The sequence below is a fragment of the Silene latifolia genome, chromosome 10, assembly GCF_048544455.1.
Source record: "Silene latifolia isolate original U9 population chromosome 10, ASM4854445v1, whole genome shotgun sequence".
Classification (NCBI taxonomy): domain Eukaryota; kingdom Viridiplantae; phylum Streptophyta; class Magnoliopsida; order Caryophyllales; family Caryophyllaceae; genus Silene; species Silene latifolia.
Window position 1 is genome coordinate 71,544,212 of NC_133535.1, and position 11,688 is coordinate 71,555,899.

Sequence of the window (11,688 nt, forward strand, 5' to 3'; positions counted from 1 at the left end):
ATATTCTTTGAGGTTTTGTGTCCTTGGTAGGAAAGAAGTGCAAACCTTGAATTTTCATGGCAAAATGAGGCTAAATTAATTGAATTCAATGACCAAGAATCAAGGAGAGACAAGATTAGAAGGCCTTTGTACATACTATAGTAGATGGGCAATGATGAGAAAAGATCCTTGCATCCCTGAGGAAATCCTCAAGAATTTTATGAAGAAAAAGGAAGAAAAGAAGAAGGAAAGAAACTGCCTGACAATCCGTACGGATTGCCCTGAAGACGCCCGTCCACCACCACAATCCGAGCGTCTTCCTCAGTAAGACGCCCGGGCAGAACCTCCAGAAGACGCCGTCTTCACCCTCTGGACGCCCGTCCAGAAGCTCCCAAATCCCCCCGTCCCGTGCTAAAGACGCCCGGATTCCCAGACAGTTCCATTTCGTCTTCTACAATCTTCAAGGAAGGATGCACATCATTTTCTAAGACCGGCAAAAAAGAGACCGGAGTCTCCCTAGTGACCGGCGATTACTCAAGGACTTAATAATCGTCATTTAAGACCTTAGTAAACCCTAATTTATGTACCTAATCCCCACTATAAATACCCCATTAGTCTAATTAGAAGACCATGTTCTTCTTAGCAATCTTTAGTGTAGTTAATATCAATCAAATCTCTCTTTAATCTTGTAATCAACATTTAATCAAGTTTTAATACAAGTTTTATTTTCTTAATCTCTCTCTTGTTCATCCTTTATTTTGGGTAATTGAAGATTATTTGGGTTATTATTGGGAGATTGACAACCTTCCAATCAAGCATCAAGTACTTCTTTTATTCTTTGCTTTATTATTGGAATCATTAGGAGGTATAATTCTCTTAATCCCTTTCTAATTATTGTTAATTACTTTCATTTATTCATCATGTTTCACTTTGTTGGTATGATTGACAACCTTGCTAGCATGTTCAACATGATAATGAGTGAGTAGTTTCCTTAGCTAGGGTTAATGGGTAATTAGGGGAAACCAACATGGGGAATGATTCATGCTTAAATTAACATGCTTTCATAGTTTATTTGCTTTCTTGTTCTGATCTCAACTTATGCACATGTTATCTTTGATGAAATGCGAGCCTATGAGTCCTTGCATTTTTTACCCATCACCTATCTTTTCAATGAGACTTGTAAGACATAAACCAATTCGAGTCTCATTAGACCATGCATATAGTTGAGTAGGGAAGATTAAGTCGACTTGTAGGTGTTGTACAATCTAATCGGTTCGGCTCCGGGACCCAAACTTTCCTAAGATTGTAAGATATAAACCAACTCGATCCATCACAACAATAATTGCTTGCTTATAACTTGAGAATATGTTTGTATGATCAATTCCCATGAATCCCCTATGACCCCATGATACCCTAGTGCCTTTTATCAATTGTTTACACCCCTTTTTATTCATCTTGCTTATTTACTTTCATTGCTATTCAGTTTAGTGATCTTCTACTTCAAACCCCAATTGTGACACCCTTAGACACTACTAGTTGCAATAGAAATCTCATCTCAATTCCCGTCCCTTGGGATCCGACCTTTACTTTCCTCTTTACTAGTTGTAAAGTTGTTGGTGAAGTTATAAATTGTGTTTTGGTCTAGGTGCTCCTAACGACAAGTACTAAAAACTAAACCCCACTAGGGATCACGACCAAAAATGGCGCCGTTGCCGGGGACGGTGTTAACTTGATTTAGATTTTCTTTTATTGTTATTAGTTGTGTCTTTCTTTGCCTTGGGGAAGTAAAAATCCTCATGGTTTGTTCTAATTATTTTTTAGTTGTTTGATATTTTGCATGTCTAGAAGATCACAAGGTAACTTGTTACCCTTTGATCACGAAATTGAAAGGACTTTGACAACCAATAGAAGACTTGCTAGGAGAACTTTGAGAGGTATTGGTGAGGTTGTAGATATTCAACCAAATACTATTGAGTTCATCAACCCTTTTGCAAGAGAAGGTGAGGAGAACCCAACACAAAATCAACCCACAATGCCTATGTTTTCATCACATTCCGTACCCACCGAGGAGAACCTACCCAATGGTACTCCCACACCACAACACTTAACCGGAAATTTTATTGCCAAATCCGCATTTATCCAATTAGTCGAAAGAAGCCAATTTGGGGGGATGCCTAGTGAAGACCCTCATTCTCACATGGAGACTTTTTGTGACTATTGTGATGCAATTTCTCAAACCGGTGTAACTCAAGACCAAATTCGATGGGTCTTATTTCCTTTTTCTCTAATTGGCACCGCAAAACAATGGTTGAAAGGCCTTGATAAGGCTACTCTCGGAAATTATTCTTGGAAGAAGTTGGATCTAGCTTTCTACAAAAAGTTCTATCCACCGGAAAAGACTAACATGCTTAGAGCTCAAATTACGGGCTTTAAGCAAAGAGATGTAGAATCCTTGTATGAAGCTTGGGACCGATTCAAGGGAATTTGTCGCTCATGTCCTCATCATGGACTTCGCGAGTGGTTATTGGTACAACAATTTTGGAACGGTCTTTATGAAGATTCAAGGAACATTCTCAACATGGGATCAAATGGAATGTTCACCGAAGTTGATGACAATCAAACTTGGAACAAAATTGAGGAAATGGCGGTCCATAACTCACAATATAGTAGACCTCGCAAGGCTACTAGTGGAGGAAAGCATGAAGTGGACTCCATTACTCAATTCGGTGCTCAACTTAGTGCTCACATTGATACCGTCAATTTGAAGTTTGAAAAAGCTATGGCTAGACTTGAAGAAGCCTCAAAATCACCAAAGCATCATGTTAATGCCATGACGGCATCTTCATCAATCCCAAGTGGGATATGTGAGAATTGTGGAACTTTGGGACATGACCAAAGTGAATGTAGGGGAACAAATGAACAAGTGAATGCTTTCCAAGCATACAAGAGTGGTACCCCTTATTCAAACTATTACAATGAAAACACCAAATTCCATCCAAATCTCTCATACAAAAGCCAAAATGTTCAAAACCCTCAACCAACATACACCCCACCTCCCATGAGAAACCAAAATCAAAGACCCTTTTATAACCAAAACCAAGGTTACCAAAATCAAACTCCATACAATCAACAAAATGACCAATGTTTTGATGTTCAAAAAGCGGTCCTCTAAATGCAAAAGAATTAACAAGAGTTTTACGCAAGGAAATCTAATCAGCAAAAGCAATTAGTGCATAATAAAACCTAGAGAGAGAAGCGATGAACGACTAGAGAGAGAACTGCGCCGTCTTTATTTTCGACCCTAATGGCTAGGAAATCTAATCAGGAAAAGCAAAGGGAAATGAATTTACGCGGAAGGAGTATAGTACGACCTAGTAATTCGACTGATAGTATTGAAACTAATACCTTTTCTGAGGAAGTACCTGCATCTATGAACCCTAATGGACAACTTGTTGGACCGGATGGTGAAATCCATGAGAAATCTAAGGATATTAATGAGATTACAGGTATCCCTGAACTCGTAGTTGAAACTGATGAGGAAGAAGTGGTGGTGGAGACAGAAGATGAAGATGAGGACGATTTGTCTGACAGGGATGATACCCCAAAACAGAGTATAGATAATCCGAATGCAGAACCTGTGATAGAAGAGGAATCGGAAACAGAGACTGATGCTAATGATGATATATTGCAAATTCCACAGGAGGACGTTGACGAGGAGATTGAATACTGGAATCAAGCGGTGGTTTGCTTCATTCTAGGGGCAAACCCACCATGGGAGGTAGTAGAGGGTTTTATCAGGCGCATATGGACCAAGTTTAACATAGATAAGATATCTTTTATGCCAAATGGGGTCTTTTTGGTCAGGTTTAAAACGATGGAAATGAAGGACAAAGTTTTGCAATCTGGTTATTATCTTTTTGATAATAAACCTATGATCATTAAGCCATGGACCAAGGATTTAGAGTTAAGGAAGGCGGATGTAAAATCTGTACCAGCATGGATTCAAATTCATCATCTTCCTTTGAAGTTTTGGGGGAAAGGATTGCCCAAGATTACTAGCCTAGTTGGCAAATATATTAAAAGTGATGTTGCTACTGAGGAAAGGACAAGGTTAGGATATGCTCGAGTTATGGTTGAGCTTATGGTTGACCAGCAGTACCCCCTCAGGTGTCATTTAAAGATGAAAAGGGTGATGTGGTTAAGGTGGAAATAGAATATGAGTGGAAGCCAATCACATGTACAAAATATATGGGAATGGGACATCTAGTGGAGAATTGCAGGAAAGGGGTGCCACAGAAGCCGCAACAAAAAGTTGTCAAGAAAGTGTGGAGACCTGTGGTGAAATCTGGAGAAGGTGTTCAGAAACCAGAGACGACTAGCAAGGGAGCTATCACAACAATCAATACTGTAAAGCAACCGATGAAACTAGTCAGGATGCACAAAGGTAATGGTGATCAGGATGGGTATAGTGTAAATTCTTTTGGTGCTTTCTCTTATAAGGAGGTTCTATCCCCAACCAAGCAAGCAAGAGAAATAAATGGTATTGATCCCCCTCCCAATCTACCTCATGGATAAGATAGGTTTTTGGAATATTAGGGGCATAAATAGAGTTAGGAAACAAAAAGAGATTAATTTTTTCTTACAGAATAAAGATATTGGTTTGTTTGGTCTTCTTGAGACAAAAATAAAAAATAAAACCTTGCAAAAGGCATTAGGTAGCTTTAATTCTTGGTGTATTTCTACTAATAATGGGTATCATAGTGGTGGGAGGATCTGGATTCTTTGGCAACCTCAGGCTTATAGGATTCATTTTCTGGAGTATAATGCACAGTTCATACACATGAAAGTTGAGTCTTTACTTAACAGGACTGTTTTCTACTTGACCATGGTCTATGCTTTTAATGGTCCTCAATAAAGAGAGCCTCTATAAACTCATTTGAGGAGGATTTCTCATCTGGTTAATGGTCCATGGGCTGTAGCTGGGGATTTCAATTGTGTTTTATCTGCTGCTGAACGGATTGGTGGTAATTCTCCTTCTTCTGAGATGGATTCATTCAGAGCTTGTGTGGATGATTGTGGAGTGATTGATATTACCAGTGTTGGGTCTGTCTTCACGTGGAACAATAAACAGAAACCAGAGGCTAGAATCTATAGTAGGTTGGATAGATTCCTGATTAATAAAGATTGGAGTGACCACATGCCTGATGCCTATGCACATTTCCTCCCTAAGGGCTTATATGATCATACTCCCTGCATTGTTAGTCAGTCTCAACAGGTTAAGAGTAAGGGCAGCTTCAAATATTTTAATATGTGGGGAGGGTCTGCAAACTTTCTCCCTACAATCAAAAGGAATTGGGATAGGGCTATGCCTGGCAATCATATGTTCAAGCTTGCAAAAAAAACTGAAATTACTTAAACCTGCCTTGAAGGAGCTGAATAGGGATAGATTTAGTAATATTGAGCAAGCTACTAGTATCCTTTAGCAGCAAGTTGTGATGTTGTAGGAAGAAATTGGCAAGGATCCTTCAAATTTGCAGCTCATTGAGGAGGAATTTAGGGCTCTACAGGAGCTCAAGGAATTAAGTGAGGCCAGAGATCAGTTTTTAGCCCAAAAATCTAAGCAAGCTTGGATTCAAGATGGTGATTCTAATACTGCTTTCTTTCATGGGATGCTTAAGAAGAGGAGAGCTGGCAATAAGGTTATCATGGTTGAAGATATGACTGGTAACTTGTGTGATAGCCCTGCAAGAATTCAATCTGCCTTTCTTGAGTACTATCAAAAGCTGCTTGGGACGAGTCAGGAAACCAGCAAGGTTCACAAGAGAATAATTGATCAGGGACCTAAATGCACTGATGAGATGGTTGGCAGTCTACTGGTACCTGTCACTGCAAAGGAGATTAGAGATGCTATGTTTAGTATCCCTGACATTAAATCTCCTGGCCCTGATGGGTATACAAGTAGATTTTTCAAGGATGCATGGAATAAGATTGGAGGGGAAGTGGTTACTGCTGTCAAGGATTTCTTCACTAACAAGAAAATGTTGAGACAGATGAATGCCACAAATTTAACCTTGATCCCTAAGTGTGAGAGACCCAAGAGTGTGTTACAGTTTAGTCCTATAGCCTGCTGCAATGTGATATACAAGGTGATTTCTAAGCTTCTATGTGCAAGACTAGCTACTGTGCTGCCCCAACTAGTTGATCAGAATCAGGGAGCCTTTGTTCAACATAGAAGTATACAGGAAAATATTCTCATATGTCAAGACCTTATCAGGTTGTATGAAAGGCCAAATACCTCCCCTAGATGCATGTTCAAAATAGACTTGCAGAAAGCCTATGACACTGTGGAATGGAATTTTGTGGATCAGATGTTGGTAATGCTTCATTTCCCTTCTGAGTTTAGAACTATGATTATGGAGTGCATTACCACTGCTTCTTTCTCAATCTCCATCAATGGTGAGATGTTTGGCTATTTTAAGGGTCAGAGAGGACTGAGACAAGGAGATCCTCTTTCTCCTCTTATTTTTACCCTATTTATGGAGTACTTGACTAGGACTCTAAAGTATGCTGCTGATAAGTATGATTTCAAGTATCACCCTATGTGCAAAGAATTGAAGCTAGCTAGTTTGATGTTTGCTGATGATGTGTTGTTGTTTAGCAAAGGGGAGGCTAAGTCCATGATGATTTTACTTCAGTCCTTTACCACCTTCTCAAAAGCCAGTGGATTGAAAATAAGTGCTTCAAAATCAAATGCCTACTTTAGGGGAGTATCAGAGGAACTAAAGAAGGATATTCTAAAAGTTTCTGGTTTTTCAGAAAGGTCTTTGCCTTTCAAGTATCTTGGTATGCCCATTCAAACGACAAGATTGAAGAAGCAGGATTGTGAGTGTTTAGTGGAGAAGATATGTGCAAAAATTCATAACTATGGTGCCAGGAGATTCTCTTATGCAGGGAGACTAGTACTAGTTAAAGCTGTACTAACTTCTCTACATTCTTACTAGGCCTCTATGTTTGTCCTTCCTAAGGGCATAATTGCTAAGATTGAGGCAGTGTGTAGAAACTTCCTCTGGGATAATAGCATTGGTTATAGAAGAGTACCCTTGGTGGCATGGAATACTTTATGCAAGCCAAAGGAGGAAGGAGGGCTTGGGATTAAAGATAAGGAGAGGTGTAACCAAGCTATGGTTGGGAGACTGGCTAACTGGGTTGCTGAGAAGAGGGACTCTATCTGGGTTCGCTGGGTGACTACAAACTACCTCAAGGGGCAGGACTGGATGGAGTACCAACCTAGTAATAACTCAAATTGGGTGTGGAGGAGGATATGTAGGGTGAAGCAGATTATTGCAGCAGGGTATGTTGATGGAGTATGGGATGTTCAGTCTACTGGCTATACCCCTGCTGGATGCTATGATTGGATTAAGGGGGCAGGAGCTACTGTGAAGTGGTACAGGGCAGTTTAGATTGATTGGGTTGTTCCAAAACACCAATTTCTGGGCTAGCTGTTTGCTCATGGGGCATTGAGAACCAATGATAAGCTGCTGCTGTATGGGTTAGATATTGATGATACATGCTACCTCTGTGGTCAGGCTGTAGAATGCATGAATCATGTGTTTTTTGGGTGTGGTTACAGCAAGCAGGTAATCAAATGGTTGAATCAGTTATCTGCTTTCACTCTCCCTGATCAGCACATGCTGGAGTGGTGCGTGGATCGACAGGGGACTAAGGTGCAGAAGGGGGTACAAGTTGCAGTAGGGATGGGAGCAATATACCAGGTGTGGCATCAGAGAAACTGCAGCAAGAATGAGTATGTGCTGATGGTACCAAAAAGGTAGCTGAATTGATTATTGCAGAGGTCAAAATGAGAGTTCGAAGAAGAGATGAGAAGGAACTAAGCATTGGTGATAAAGATTGGCTGAAAACTATGAATCTGTTGTAAAAAGTTATAAGGATCCTCATGTAATTATCTTTTTTACCCTTTTTTATAATATAATCACATTCCACCAAATTAACAAGAGTTTTTTACTCAAATGCAAAAAGATAGTCAAGCAAAGGAAATCACCATCAACAACATCCTAGCTCATACCAAAATGTTGGAAACCCAATTGACTCAACTAGTATCTTCAAGCTCACAAAGACAAAAGGGGCAATTACCACCTCAAAGTAATCCCCAAAGACATGAAACGGTTAGTGCCATTCACTTGAGGAGTGGTACAAGGTATGAAGCACCGAAGAAACAAGTTGAGGATGAAATTGTGGAAGCTAGTGACAAAGATGAAATTGTGCAAAACTCCAAGGATGGAGAACCATCAAAAGAAGAAATTTCAAAGAAAAATGAAGACAAGGTCAAGGAGAAGGAGCCCATTGTGATTAGGAAGACCTTTCTTACACACCGCGGGTGCGGTGATTGATGTGAAGCATGGAGAGCTCACTCTAGAAGTGGGAGATGAGAGCATAACTTTCAATCTTGACAAGACCATGAGAGCTCCCCGTTTGCATGAACCATGTTTTATGGTTGATCATTATAGCCGGCAGGATGATAGGAAGAAGTCGGAATTCCAATGGAGGAAGAAAATTTAAGATGCTCCATTCAAAGAGCAAGTGAATTGTAACAAAGAGAGCTTGAAAAGCTCACCAAAGTCAAGGAATGAATAGGATGGCCTCATTGGCCAAGACAAGAAAGTGGGAGAGTTGTCTCTATCAACTCAAGAGATCTTTAGTGATCAAGTAGATGAAGTTTGTGGTCTTTGGGACGATGAGTTTGAAGGGATTTTCAATCCCTATATTGGTAATGCTATCGATCAAGACCGACATGAAGGACAACAAGGGCAAAGGTCTATTGAAGATCTTTATCATGATAATGAACAAGCTTTTGACTACTTTTTCAAGGTGTTGAGCAACATCAACAACACCTTGGACATGCCCCCATGACATCTCACTAAGGATGAGAGTTTGGTGGAGTCCTCCCTAAACCACCATTTGTAAATATTTCTAACTCCCTAACTTGCATTTTAATTCTTACATTGCATTTTTTGTCATTTTTGGTTTTTTATGCTTTGATCAAGATAATTATCATTTTTGAGAGAAGTGAGGGAGGGACGAATGATTTAATTGAAGTGTAGTGCTTTAGCTTAGTGTGGGGATAGCAATTGCCTTGGCTATTCATGCCATAGTAGTGCCCCTACAATGAAGAACACGGGATTTGAAGAATGAAAAATGACACGGGATATGCAAGTGCACGGATGGAACTGAATCCGGGTAAAGCAGGGAGATACCGAGCGTCTTCAAGGGAATCCGCCCGTCTTCAGGAAATCCGAGCGTCTTTGCCAGAATCCGCTCGTCCATTTTAACTAAGAATTTGAAATTTTGGGTCTGTCGAAGAATCTGGGCGTCCTGGTAGAGAAGATGCTCGTCTTAAGAACTCCGCCCGTCTTTACAGGAAGACGCCCGTCTTTTTGCCTGAGAAAAACAAGAAAGGCTGCTGTCTCAGAATCTGCCCGTCTTCATAGGAAGACGCCCGTCCTGCAATCAAAGAATCCGAGCGTCTTTGCTGAAAGACACCCGTCTTTAGGCGAGAATCCTGAACAAAAAAAAAGGCTGAATCCGAGCGTCCCGAAGGAAAGACGCCCGTCTTCCCCTGCAGTTTTTGAAATTTTTCGGGTGTTTTAAATACCCCTCCCACATTCATTTCTTCATTCATTCATTCAAAACACTACCCATAAACCCCAAAACTCAAAACCCTCATCCTCCCCATCACCAAAACAAGATTTTCTCAACCAAATTCAACAAAATCAAATCCAAACTTCCTTCTAACAACAATTAATCACTCCTCTTCCAACAAAAATCAAACCAAGCACCAAAATCTTCAACCTTTGAGTCAATTTTTGAAATTACAAAGGCAAAGACTTTCATCTTAAAATCGATTTGGGTATACTTGGAAATTGAAGATTTTCACTCTTTTCTTGGTATAATCATCAATGGCAAGGACAAAAGGATCAACAAAGGCACCTAAGGCAAAGGCACTCTCAACAAGACAACAATGTCTTCAAGCAAAGAAAGCCTCACTGGCTAAGGTGGTAGCTAGTTCAAACTTGGAAGTTCAACAACAACAACCTCCCTTGGAAGCAACAACATCAACAACTCCGGAAATTGCTCAATTATCAAACTATCCGGAGGTAATTTTCATTTTTAACTCCCATAGGGATACATTTGCCAAGTATGCTAGAAAATCCTTTCTACCCACCAAATTCATATGTGAAGATGCCTTGAACAAATTGGGTGTCCTTGAATAAACAAAAGCCTTCTTTGAAGCCATGGGGTTGGGAAAATTGTTTGCTACAAGAGAATTGACATACCCCTCCCTTACCTTAGAATTCTTGAGTTCTTTGAAAGTTACTAAGGTATAGACTAGAGAAAACATCGAGTTCCGCCTTGCTAATGTGAGTAGGCGCATCACCTTTGATGAATTGGGTAAAGCATTAGGTCTTAGTGATTCACCTAGTTATTACAAGAATCCCGTAAAGTATGACCCCGCTCCTCTTTGGGAGGCGATTTCCGGGAGGAAATTTGAGAACTATCATGCTAGTCGCGGTCTATTAGTCCACCATCCGGGCATTAGAGTGTGGCACAAGGTCATCAGGAATACTATCATTCCAAGAAAAGACACTAACCACTTTACCAAGCTCGATTGTGTTCTACTTGAGTCGGCCTTAAATATTGGAAGGGAATTCACCAAGCCTTACAATTCTCTAAGGCTTTTGGTGGAAAGATGGCTAAATGTTGATTGTGGAAAGCAAGACACCACTTTTATTGTAAATGGAGGTCTAGTCACTCTTTTGGCTAAGTACTTTGATCCGAATTTCAACAAGGATAGCAAGTATGTGGCGAAAAAAGGGGGTCATCTCATTGACATGGATGCCATGATTAACAAGTACAAGTGGGTCACTCATAACCCTCTTGACACCAAATATGGGTGGCTCACCAATGAAGCTAGATCTTTTACTTTGCCTTCCAAGATATGCCGTTTGAGTGTCCATCGGACCAACTACCTTCTTCCCCTCTCAAAAGAAGCCGAATACATCATCCATCAACAAAGGGGTGAAATTGAAATGCCCTCCTCCTCCATTGTCACACCACCCTATCCATTCAAGTATCAAGAGTTCAAACCCGAAGGTGTTAAAGCAAGCAGTGACTACATGACTCGACTTATGCAAGAGATACACAAACAAGCTTTTAAGGATCGGGAAGATGCATACTTAGCCCAATATCCACCCCTCATTCATTTAGCTAGGCAAGGACTACTTGATCCTTCATGTCCTTTGCCTAGTTGGGCGGATAGGGAAGTCTTCTTTCCAAGTGCATCTAGGGGTGAGAGACCGGGTGACGATGAGGTAATCGGTGATTAGGTTGTTGATGAAAGCATTGATGAAGTGGTAAATGAAGAGGAAGAGGCTAATGAAGAAGAAGAAGATGATGAAGGAAGTGAGCAAGGAAGTGAAGAGGGAAGTGGTGATGAGTCCGCTTCTATTGAGGACGATGATGACAATGATGATAAGGTGGAAGACTAGCAAGCTTTGGAGGCTCCTACCCTCTTGAGGTTTGTCTACTTCTTTCTTTGTTTTATTTATTTTATCTTGATCATGGTTGGAGAGTCCTAGAAACATAGAGGACTAACACCTCGGCCCCATTGAGGTGTTCTTATTTCATTGTTCC

The 11,688-nt window shown here is 40.5% G+C and overlaps 1 non-coding gene across 1 annotated transcript; it reads right to left on the reverse strand.

Annotated features, from left to right (window-relative positions):
- Nucleotides 1–2,383: 2,383 nt before the first annotated feature.
- LOC141610378 (small nucleolar RNA R71) lies at nt 2,384–2,490 on the reverse strand. The gene has a single exon (XR_012528286.1). It is a non-coding gene; the product is annotated as a small nucleolar RNA R71 (small nucleolar RNA).
- Between the last annotated feature and the right edge of the window lie 9,198 nt (nt 2,491–11,688).